At 40.3% G+C, this 12875-nt stretch overlaps 1 long non-coding RNA gene and 1 pseudogene across 1 annotated transcript; both read right to left on the bottom strand.

The window, feature by feature from the left end:
• Positions 1-2403: 2403 nt before the first annotated feature.
• Positions 2404-4335, bottom strand: LOC148038335 (DUF21 domain-containing protein At2g14520 pseudogene; annotated as a pseudogene).
• Positions 4336-6435: 2100 nt separating this feature from the next.
• LOC148038334 (uncharacterized) lies at positions 6436-7049 on the bottom strand. Its single transcript, XR_015690429.1, has 3 exons — positions 6831-7049; positions 6633-6734; positions 6436-6540 (listed from the first exon to the last, which is right to left on the bottom strand). It is a non-coding gene; the product is annotated as an uncharacterized LOC148038334 (long non-coding RNA).
• Positions 7050-12875: the final 5826 nt, after the last annotated feature.

Raw genomic sequence — 12875 nt, 5'->3', positions numbered from 1 at the left:
ATGACTACACTCAATAGTATATTGGAACCTTCAATTTCCTTTGTCTCCACCATTGTTTTCTCATTCTCCAAATTTAGATGAAAGTAGATTGATATGGTATATAGGAAACTTTTTTGGAGCTTTAATGCAACCCATATGTGGCATGCCATCTCATGGGAAATCCTCATAGCACCTAAACATTGTGGGGAGTCAAAATGGAAGATATTGGTGCCAAGAGCAAATTCCTATCCCTCTACTTTCAAAAGAAATTGAAGGATCATATCCCTAAGTTTCTATCTTATGTGATCCGCTAACTAAATCCAAATTCCCAAGTGGTTAATGGAAGAACCTAGATTGGGATAATAGTTTAATTCCCCTTAACGTCCCCATGGAGATACCCTAATTAGAAGCTGATCAATGATTGACAAACTTTTCAAGTAAATATAATGGGCATCATAGAATAGCCATAGGGGTTACTTCTCACTTTTTCAATATATATAGACCTTCCCCTATGCCTTTGAAGATGGAAAGGCACTGATCCCCAATGATCTAGGCAATTTAGGCCCTAAGATCAATAGAGAGAATTATTGCAACAACAAACACTTCACGCTACAAAGGAGAAGTGGCCTACCTTAAGCATTTCACTAGCCACCCACCCTTTAAGATTCTTTGTTAGCAAGGAAAATCTACTCTCAAACTAAATGCAAGAAAAGACTTTCATAAGAACAGCAATGTTATTTCTTGAAGATGAGAGATGATTGGAAAAGCTAGTCCCCCAATCCTGAAGCAAGGACTTGGAAGTACAACACACAAGGGCCATGGAAAGCTACTCCATTGCCTAAAGTGAGTTTCACCTTATGGAGGTTCACAACTAAGAAGCCTCCTATAAAGGATTGTCTATCAAAGTTCAAGAATGTGTCTTGCAATTGCCCTCTAGGATATTTGAAAAGAGAGTCAATAACATATCTCCCTTGGCATTGCAAATATGTGTTTGCTCTATGAAAGAAGATTAAATTTTGGCTTTGTAAAGCATACATTAAGGCTAGTATCTCCATGAGACTAGCCCTTTTTATGACCCACCTGGATTAAACTCCATCTCAAGGGATATACAGAATGTTATAAAGGCTATAATTATCCTTGGATGTATGGAAATGTTATCAGAGCTAAAATTACCCTTGGATTAAACTCCACCTCAAGGGATATATGGAATATAATAAAGGCTATAATTATCCTTAGATGTACGAAAATGTAATCAGAGCTATAATTACCCTTGGCATGTGGAAGACTAGGAATGGGACCCTATTACAAAAGTTACATTTGCTCTCCATTGAAAAACTATTTACCAAGTGCTCCAAATAATTGCTTAGCATTTTGTGAAGACCCTTAGGAAACAGGCCTATGCTTATAATTTAGGTTGTAGTCTCCCGAGTCAAGTTAGAGTAGCATTAGATATTTTCCTTGTTGCATCTTTAAGATGTTGGAAATGTCACTTGATATTAATATTTATTAATTTTGGATTTAAAATTTAGATGTTGTAACTATCCTTAACTTTATCTCCATGTAATACGATGAATATTATATTAAAAACAAAAGTAAGTTAAGTAATTTGATGCACTTGTAATTACACCTTTAAGAAGTGGTTTTATGTATCTTTTTTCCCCTTAACAATAAAATTGTGTGACTTGGTTAATTGAATAATTATAAGCCTTACTGAAGATACCTCATCCCCTTATCACACCTTGAATAAAAATATTAACATCATTTTGAAGAACTTAGATTTCCCACGAATGAAACAAACCGCCAAACCTCAAGTATGATTTTTAGATATAGCATCACAAAAATACAAGTAATATGGCATCTCTAACAAAATTGCATCTCAAGAAAGAGAGTAATGCCTTTAGTCTTAAAATATAAACAATATGTCACATTTTCCTTTCCCATACATTCTCATGTCATTGAATAAAACTACAATATTATAACTATAAACTTTGATCCTTTAAAAAACCTATATGAAACTAAAATCAATCTATCAAGACTATCCAATAAGAGCCACAACAAAATGCATTTCTATAACTTTGAAATTCATCCTAGTTGGGTGTTATATATATTACCCATGCTAATATATTGTTGCTTCAATATGTAAAGATAAGAATCATGATGGCATGGAGAATTCACTATTTACAATGTTGATTCATCTAGAATGCCATGGACCAAGATGGACATAGCTAGCTCTCTTCTCTTAGAATGTTCGCGAAAACCTTTTCTAGTAGGGGATACAAAACCTTTAACACAAATTTAAAAGGATTTTTGAATCTTTTTCTATGTTTATAATTAAAAAGTTTATAAATTCAAGAATTTAACCATGTTTTGAAGTATTGAAGATTTTTTTGAAAATTTAGCAATTCGTTTTATATTAAACCTCGATTTTTTGTGGACACTTGGAAGTCTCTTCTCAAACAACCATCGAATTTCGATATGAGAAAAACAGTAAAAAGTTTTCGGAGCACATGCAACCAACCACTGCCACATTTTGCAGATGAACGATTTTGTAAACAAACTGGTTTGGAAAGTTTGGGCATTGGAGCCAAAGATAGCATGAATCTCTTATGAATATCTTCTCAAACGACCATCAGGCTTTTGATGGTCTCATCAACTGGCAACAAATTGACCTTGATCGTGCTATGGACATCGATATACTCGTCTGTCTCATCCAAGATTTCCTCTTGGAGAAGCTCTTCGATAACGTCTTCCATGGTGATGATGCCCACGACCTCCTCGTCTTCAGGGAAAGAGGGGATGGGGTCCTCCTGCAAGCGCAGGAAGTCATCATCAGAGGCGCGCTTCCGCCTCTTGCCTCTCGGACTGCCTACTGTAGGACCGTCATCCATATTGCGTCTCTCGTATTTCAGGGAGTTAGCACAAGCAGAAACCTTCACTAGAATGATGCCATCAGCATCGAGGGAGTGCTCCAATGCTGCAGGCATCGATTTGCTTTTCATCAATTCAACCCTTGACACAACCTTCCTATGATTGGAGCTTCCGAGCCGTCTATCCAATCTAGCCATAGCCACTGGCTTCTTTGTCCCACTGTCTGAATCCCTACTACTCCTCACCACTGCAGCCATGTGGCTGTGCCCCTTCTGGAATTCATTCAAAATGTCATAGAGTGGCATGCTCTCATCCACCCTAGGGATCTTCCTAATTGTAGCATGGTCCCTTAAAGTTACATTCTCATTAGGATGCGCTGCGATTAGGCTCTTCACTAGAATGACCCCAATTATGTTCCTTGGATTCATATGATAGACCGGAACTCTACTATGGCCTTTGGAGATCAACTGATCCATTGTCTCCACGTCTAGTTTTGCATTCACATCAATGGAGAAAGTGGATGCAATGGGTGTCATGGCATCCCTGGCTACTTTCCCAGTTAGCTCTAGGGCACCTGCAATGATGGTGGTCTCATCGTGGGTGAGCTCCCCACCTTTGCCAGCCTCATTGCCATGCATGTGGACAAGGGCCTTGAGCTCGGCGCGGCGGAAGAGGGAGCCGCCATGGCCGGCACCAAGCAAGAAGTCCAGCAGCTTGCTGATGGGGTAGGTGATGGGGAAGAAGAGGATTAGGAGGAGCCTGACAAAGGGGGCCATGGTGGACCCGACTGCGAGGCCATACCGGGTGCAGATGGCCTGGGGGATAATCTCACCAAAGAGCAGGATGAGGGTGACAGAGACAATGATGGCACCCCAGGGGGCAATGAGGGCATCTAGGAAGATGGGGAGGGCCTCCATGGCTATGGAATTGCCAACAAGGAGGGTGCACAGGAGGAGGTGTTGGTTCTTAACCACAGGGAGGATCCGGGATGCATGCTTCTGGTCCTTGGGAGATCCTGACTCGATCAGGACCTCCAGGTCCATGATCCCAAGGGACATCAGGCCAAGGGTGAGGCCGGACATGAGGCCCGAGATGAGCACCAGCACAATCACCAGGGCTATGTAGAGCCAGAAGATGGGCTGACAGCACTCCAACTCGGCCATGGTGGATTCTTATTAGTATTAGCATATGGTGCCTTCTTAGTCTTACTACATTGGGGTTCCTTCATTTGCCTTTGTGCTTCCTAGGCTTGCTAGTTCTGTTTTTGCTACTGGTGATTGAAGATACCATTGATCTATCGTTGACCCTGTCGGTACCGGCATTGTCTCTTCATCTCATAGAAGACAGCGATGGCATCGATTTGCGTCTGTCGAGGCGTCTTAATCCAGATTAACTGTCGAGGCTGCGTCTTAATCCAGAGTTAATCTGACTGAAGACGCGTAAGGCAGTACACAGAGAGACTCTGTGTGTGTGTGAAAGAGAGAGAGAGAGAGAGAGAGAGAGAGAGAGAGAGACGTGTCCTTTGGTCCTTTCTGTCGTGTGCCATGTTCCGATACATCAATGAATAGCGGCCTACCGTCGGTAAAAAGCCCAATAACTATTAGTCTACCTTACCATATTATTGTGGGATCTTCTTTTCCCGCAACTTTGTACCCACAATCTAAAGATCGAGTAACTTGACTACATTATCTATATCTATTTATCATTTTGGCTGCCCGAACCTCCATTTCTTATCCCGAGCTTATTTTTGAATCCCAAGCCTATTTTTAAATCTCAAGCCTGTTTTGAATTTTTGAATTGCATGCATGCAAAGTTGTGGGAGGTTAATGTGGTTTTAATACCCCACGACCTCTTTCTCTCATGATTAGTGAGAGACATTTATATCATAGATTTTTTATCTCTCTTTTTGATTACTTGGTTGCAGGGTGGAATTCTCTGGAGCAGAGGAGCACGCTTCATGCTTGGAATTGCTTGGAGCACGGGAGCCAGCTCGCTCAGGTGCAAGTCTCCCTCTCTCTCTCTCTCTCTCTCTCTCTCTCTCTCTCTCTCCCGGCACATGGCAGAAGGTATAATGCTGATGGCAACATCCGATGTATGTCCGCTCCACTTGCGGACTCAATGGTGAAGATGGAGGAGGCGAAGGTGAAGCCCCACCCCCCCCCCCCCGCGCCAAGTCTCCCAACCCCCCCGCGCGGCCCGCAACGTTGCCCGCCAAAGCCCCCCCCCCCCCCCCCCCCCGCGCGGCCCGCGGCGCTGCCCGCCAAGTCCCTCCCCCTGCCCCCTCAGCCCGCGGCACTGCCCGCCAATTAGTATAGACTAGTTAATGTTAATTATTACTAGTTAATAGTTAATTATTATTGTTATATCTAATTATTATTGTTATAGATTATAGATTATATATATAGATGTTAATGTTAATGCTAATAGTTAATATTATAGTTAAAGTTAATTAATTAAGTTTAAGTTTATAAGTTTTATTAGTTTTTAGTTTATTGTTATCTATCTAATTAGTTTATTTATTAGATTAGATTATGATTATTTTATTATTGTTGTTGTTTTTGTTTATTGTTAATGTTAATGTTAATTAATAATTATAGATTAATAATTAATAATAATGATAATGATGAAATTGTTTTAGTAGTTTATTAGTTTACTAATTAGTTTATTGTTATCTAACTAACTAATTAGATATTAGATTAGATAACATGACTATTTTATTATTATTGTTTTTGTTTTTGTTTATTGTTAATGTTAATGTTAATTAATGATTAATGATAATGATAATGATGAAATTATTTTATTAGTTTATTAGTTTACTTATTAGTTTATTGTTATCTAATTAGTTTATTAGTTTATTGATTAGTTTATTAGTTTATTAGTTTATTGTTATCTAATTAATTTGTTTATTGTTATCTAACTAACTAATTCGTTTTATTAGTTTTTAGTTTATTGTTATCTATCTAATTAGTTTATTAGATTAGATAACATGATTATTTTATTATTGTTGTTATTTTTGTTTATTATTATTATGATTAATGTTCATGTTAATGATAATGATAATGATAAAATTGTTTTATTAGTTTATTAGTTTATTGTTATCTAACTAACTTATTGCACTACAAGATATAGACCTTATACCGACGTTTAAAGCGACGAAAATACAAACAACAAAATTTGCCTCCGTCGTCGCAAAAAGCGTCGTTATTAACGGCGCCATAGAAACGTTGCTATTGGCGTCGCTAATATTGGCGTCGCTATTGGCGACGCCATTAGCGACGTAGCTAGTAAATTTGCGACACGTATAGCGACGGCAATAGCGACGCGAGCAGTAAATTTGCGACGCTAATAGCGACGGTAATAGGGATAAAAAAAAATTTGCAGCTGCCCTGTCACATATAGCACTGTGTGCTGTATGAGAGCCATACAAAATAGTTTCTACACTACTATATACAAAGCGCTTGCAAACAAAAAGAATGTATACTGAAATCATAAAACTAATACATTAAATAAATACATGATCGCATAAAAAGCGATTGGTACAATCATGACAGAATATCACTAATACATAGAAAATGTCTACATAGATCAGGCGACTAAAAAATAAAGGTGTGTGAGCTCCAAGGATCCAAGGGCGAGCTACAAATCCTTGTCCCCCGAAAGCTCGTCCCGCCGCAAAGGAGCATTGAACGGATTCTGCAGAAAAAGAAACAACACATCAATCCACCATACAATAATGCATTCAAATATCTCATGGTAACTACGGACAAGAAAGATGAGTGACTTACAGGGCCGCCGCGTCTATACAATCGGTCGATCAATGCATTGAGACCGTATCTCTCTGCATATCAAGTCTCAAGGCCTTGCGGATCGCCATTTGTAATAGAGTGCTGCAAAGAAAAAAAAATGCTAACTGTTAGAAACATGATTGTCAGTACAAAGAATATTTCAAAAAAACAAACAAGCAAAACAAAAGAAAAACTTACAAAGTCCTCCAAATATGTCATGTGGCCGCCACTCCCAAGATAATGGACCACTCCGACCTCGAGTCGTGCCCTCGCCGCCTCACGCTGCTGACTCCAACGTCCTGGAGAATCTGTAGCCTCCTCCCTCAGTCGGTGCCAGTCATCTACATCTAACCACTCGGGCTTTGCAGTCCCACTCTTGATTGCCTTGTGTGCGTCGGATCGTCTATATGACATGTATGCATGTATGTAATCCATCATCCAGCCCGTAGAGAATCTATCTACTGCGGCTGGCACTGGAAACTCCTTGTGCAAGGATGCTACTATATAGTCCTTGCTCCCCTCTAGTATGTTCTTCCAATGATCCAAGACATGCCGAAAAACTTGTTGACACAACTCTCTCATGCGAGCCATCACCCTCCTCCCCTCATCATTCATGATGATGGCTCTTGACCTACTATCGACCAGATATCCATAACCCCTAGGAGTCTGCCTAAGATGGGTCATCTCCCATCTCCGTCCACGCTCCTGGGTATATCCAGGAGACCCCTCTACATCCGGTGTACCGACGGGGGTAACCTCTCTCGGAGTGGCACCCAAAGGGGTGCCACTTGTGCTGACGGCTGCGCAAAAGCCGGAGTAACTGGAGTAGACGTCCCCACAGGGGTGACTAATCCTGGAGGTGACGCAGCTCCAGCTGAACGACGAGACGGAGACACCACATCCGTGTCTCCACAGCGGCATCCCTTTGATCCTGATGCAGTCTCTCCCTCTGGCCCAAGTCATGAGCGTCGAGATCGTCTACTCGAAGCTGAAGCATCCGATCGCGCTGAAGCAGATCTAGCAAAGTGCCCTGACGAAGAACGAGACAGCTCCTGATCTACCATCAGCACTCGACTGCGGCCAAAGCGCCTCCATCTTACCTACCTCCTTCAAATCCATTCGTGCCCCTATAGTGTCTCTCTTTCCTGTGATGCGGTCCCATAGCAAGCTGCTCACATTCTTGAAAATATGCATGGGATCCAACAAGTGGTTGACCTGTAAGTGGGTCCAATATGGCAACTCGTAGAAAACTGAGAACCGTCGCATTCCATTGGGATGTGATTTCAGGTTGACCATTTTCAGCTCGTACCAGCTTGCGGCGTTCATACGTGTTGGAGGTCGTCCAAGGAAACCTTCCCTGAGTTCATGATCCTCCGGCAAGAAAGCAGCGTGTCCTTGATATACCATCTTCTTCATGGTTCGTGACCTTCGGGAGTCTAACTGTGGCCCACACAATGGACATGCATGATAACCTGAGATAACCAGACCTATAAGGCGAGCCACGACCTAGTAAATACTTGATTGAATGAGACAAAATATAGATATTACCAGTGAGAACGGAGGCCTGCTCACCTGAGCACTCTCCCAATCCCGGAAAGTCATGCATCGTCCACATGAGAATGGCTCGAATGTTGGCTGACCGCCGACCATCGCGCCTGTTCATATCTTGCACAGTGACCCCCTCCTCCCACAAAATCTTAAGCTCATCGACTAATGGACAAAGATACACGTCCATATTTTTTACTTTGTAGCGGCCTGGGACGAGCAAGCTAAGGATGAGATGTCATTTCTTCATAGAAAGCCATGGAGGGATGTTGTAGTTGACAAGGACTATAGGCCACACACTGTAAGAAGTTGAGCGCAGACCGAATGGGTTCACACCATCCATTGCGAGACCGAGCCAAAGATTCCTTGGCTCTCGCGCAAAGCCTGGGAAGGTAGAGTGAATGTGGCTCCATGCGCGCGAATCCGCTGATATTCATTGAACTCCATCCGTAGACCTATTCTGCACATGCCACGTTGTCAAGCTTGCCATGCCGGATGTACGAAACATGTGGTTTATGCGGGGGATGAGCGGAAAGTATCTGAGAACTTTTTGAGGGATGGTTTGTCCTTGCAAGTCCTGTCGATACCTGTGAGCACCACACTTTGGACATGTCTCCATAGTCTCGTATTCATCTCGAAACAGTATGCAATCGTTGATACATGCATGGATGTTATTGTAGTCCATGCCAAGCTTCCGTAAAACATATCGTGCATCATCAAGAGACTCAGGCATGGTATTTGCAGGTGGTAATATATGATATTTCAATAACCTGAAAAAAATCATAAAACACCTTGAAAAAGCACAAATGTTTGTAATAATAGTGTCAAAAAAAAATCAATGAAGCCTACGTGCAAGGTACCTGAATAACTCGGTCACACTTGTATCGCTCCACCCGTATTTTGCTTGCACACTTAAGAGTGCAAGCAATGTCTTCAACCGAGATACTCGGCACCCATCATATAATGGTATGGATGCTTCCTCTCTAAGCGGATCAGATGTATCGACATCCATGGGAATCAATGCATCGATCATTGCCTCCATCTCAGGCTCCAAGATTGTAGGTAGGTCTGGAAGGTTGTCTGTCTCCTCTGGCATTGACGGTATAGATTGGCCTTGCGAGTGGTGGATTGGCTCCTGCACTCCATCCATCGCACGCCCACGAACTCTTCTAATTGGCCGCAAAGGATGCACTCCCCCTTGGGACGAGACATCACCTCCCTGGATAGAAAATTTGCCAACAAGACCCAATCTTATTATGTATGGTTTTCAATTAGCTTGTGAGTACAATGCATGATTAATATTAACTTCAAATTACCATTTGCTGAAAATCCACAATCGCTTGATCAATGATCTCAGATTGAAACTCGCCAAATCGTCGTACGTGTTCTATAGACAATCGGTGTTTTCGTCTAATTGCCAACTTGCATTGAGAGCAAGGACATGGGACACGTTGATTAAGATACGCCTCACGATCTTGAACAATAAGACCTTCTTCGTTTTCCATCTTATCTACATTACAACAAACGAGGCTCAAATGGATAGCTTTATGAAGATGTATGTCAAGTTGCAAGTTGAGCATAAGCTCTTGCTTGAGAGGTTTTAGCCTCTGCAAGAGCTTGAGAAGCAAATTTTGTAAAACATTGAGGTTGATATTGATGCATCCATGGTGTTGAAATCTAAACTTCAAGATATAAGAAATGCTTTACTGATTAATGTAAAGAATGCATTGGACATAGTAGTTAAGAGATTTATTGATGTTATATCTCGGCCATATACCATGCTCAAGGATTTGTTTGTCCCAGTAGATAATTATTCGTTATTGTAAAAAAAAAAGTATTGGTTCATAAGGTTCATGAGTCGAAGACTAAATGTTTGGACTTGACTAAAAGATTGGATAATGCCTTAGATGCTAAAAGGAAAAGTGATGAATATGTTACTTCATCATTGCAACAAAAAGATTGGTGACAAGGATGCTATGATTAATGAAGTTCTTCATGAGGTGAATATAGAGTTGAAGGGGATGGAACACGATTCTTCTTTGGGATTTAATGGTGATAAGTCAATTATTGAGGTGTCTTATCGTACAACCATTATACCTTATATACCTAGCTACGGTCTCTAGGTTATGTACTTTGAGTATCTTAGAGGGGCTCTACTAGGATTACTTATACAACTGCACTAGAGGGCTTTGAGTATAAGTAATCCATTTATGAGCATCATTGAGGATCTCTTAGTCTAATAATAAATCAGTCTCAACAAAAAGCATCTTAGAAATGTGGTTTTTTGTCCTAGGTCCATGTATTAAAATTAATACCATCTATAAAATTTATCAACTATAGTAATAAAATTTGTTTCAATCAATTCTACTCATAGTCATAACATTTGAAGAAAATATCCTATGCTCAATTTAAGGGATTTTTCTTCTATAGCAATACTTTTGGGTTCATTTTGATGAAGTACTGTAATGACTATTAGCTAGGGTATCATTTTCTTTTAGTCTTTCCGTTGACTAGTTGGCATGATTTCTAATTTGTTATGCCTATAAAGTTAATACAAAAAACAATGAATTATGCATATCACAATTAGATCCCCTACTTGGACATTATGAAGGATATGACCAATTTTAAGCCATCTTAAAGAGTCACTAATGTACGTGGCCCATGGCAAAGCACATTGCATACCATTATCGATAAGTCTATTATCGTGTATCTTAAATCTCCTAATTAGACTTTATAAAGTGTATGACTAATTTTTAGCCCTCTTAAGGAGTCAATGTAATGGTACCCATAAAAAAAGCAAAGTGGATACCATTACCATAATCATGGATATGCTATCGTTCCAATATATGTTATCTTTCTCTTTCTCTCCCTCTCTCCTCTCCCTCTCTTTCTCTCGCATTTCCTCTCCCTCTCACAATATATCCTAACACTCTCCAAAAGCAAAAGGGAGAGGGAGAGAGAGAATGCACTCTCCCTCCCTCTCCCTCTCCCTCTCTTTCTTTTTCTCTCCCTCTCTCATTTCCTCCCCCTCCCTCTCCCTCTCCCTCTCTTTCTCTTTCACTCCCTCTCTCTCCCTCTCCCTCTCTTTCTCTCTTTCTCTCTCATTTCCTCTCCTAAACAAGAAAAAAAGAAAGTAATTTAAACATTTAACAAGCAAAAGGGAGAGGGAGAGAGAGAATGCACTCTCCCTCCCTCTCCCTCTCTTTCTCTTTCTCTCCCTCTCGCATTTCCTCCCCCTCCCTCTCCCTCTCCCTCTCTTTCTCTTTCTCTCCCTCTCTCTCCCTCTCCCTCTCCCTCTCTCTTTCTCTCTCATTTCCTCTCCTAAACAAGCAAAAAAGAAAGTGATTTAAACATTAAACAAGCAAAAGGGAGAGGGAGAGAGAGAATGCACTCTCCCTCCCTCTCCCTCTCCCTCTCTTTCTCTTTCTCTCCCTCTCATTCCCTCTCCCTCTCCCTCTCCCTCTCCCTCTCCCTCTCCCTCTCTTTCTCTTTCTCTCCCTCTCTTTCTCTCTTTCTCTCTCATTTTCTCTCCTAAACAAGCAAAAAAGAAAGTGATTTAAACCTTAAACAAGCAAAAGGGAGAGGGAGAGAGAGAATGCACTCTCGCTCCCTCTCCCTCTCCAAGGAGAGGGAGAGAGAGAATGCACTCTCCCTCCCTCTCCCTCTCCCTCTCTTTCTCTTTCTCTCCCTCTCTCATTTCCTCCCCCTTCCTCTCCCTCTCCCTCTCCCTCTCTTTCTCTCTCATTTCCTCTCCTAAACAAGCAAAAGAGAAAGTGATTTAAACCTTAAACAAGCAAAAGAAAGAGAGAGGGAGACTCACCGATGAGATATGGCGAGTGTGGGGCGGCTCCTCTTTGCGATGAAGGCTCCTCCTCTCCTCGCGAACAACGGCAGCAGCGGCGGCGGCAAGTCTTCTTCCTCTCCTTCTCTCACGATGGTCGCTCTCTCCCTCGCTCTCGCTCTCAAAACACAAAACGTGAAAATGCGAAATAAAGCCGCGCTCAGTTTCGGCCCGCTTTTTTCCCTGTGGAGCATTGCTATTTTGTGACGCAAATAGCGACGCCAATAGCGACGCCGCTACCTGCCGTCGCTAATCGTCGTCGCTACCAGCTCAAATCCTTGTAGTGTTGGTTTTATTAGTTTATTGTTATCTAATTATGATTATGATATGATTATTTTATTATTATTTTTATTTATTGTTATATTTATTTAGATATTATTAGTTTATATATATATCTAAATAATAATATATAATCTAAATAATAAAATAATAAAATAGATCATGATGATGATGATGATGAATTATTTTATTGTGATTAAGATATTATATTTAGATAATTTAATTATATTTAATTTAATTAATAGTTAATAGTTATAGTTTAAGTTTATTTATTAGTAATATTAGTAATTATGATTATGACTACTTTATTATTATTATTATTATTATTATTTATTTTTGTTTTTTATTTAGATATTATTAGTTTATTATTTTTTAGATAGATATTATTAGTTTATACATATCTATCTAATTAATAATATCTAAATAATAATATCTAACTAATTAGTTTATATAATATAATAATAAAAATAATGATAATGATAATGATGATGATGATGATGATTACTGTTGTATTGTTTATTAGTTTATTTATTATTAGCTTATAATTTATAATTTATTGTGATCTTATTTTATTTAGA

Source organism: Lygodium microphyllum, chromosome 3, assembly GCF_053477565.2.
Source record: "Lygodium microphyllum isolate KBCC chromosome 3, Lygodium_microphyllum_v1.1.10, whole genome shotgun sequence".
Classification (NCBI taxonomy): domain Eukaryota; kingdom Viridiplantae; phylum Streptophyta; class Polypodiopsida; order Schizaeales; family Lygodiaceae; genus Lygodium; species Lygodium microphyllum.
This window is presented reverse-complemented; position numbering and strand designations above follow the sequence as displayed.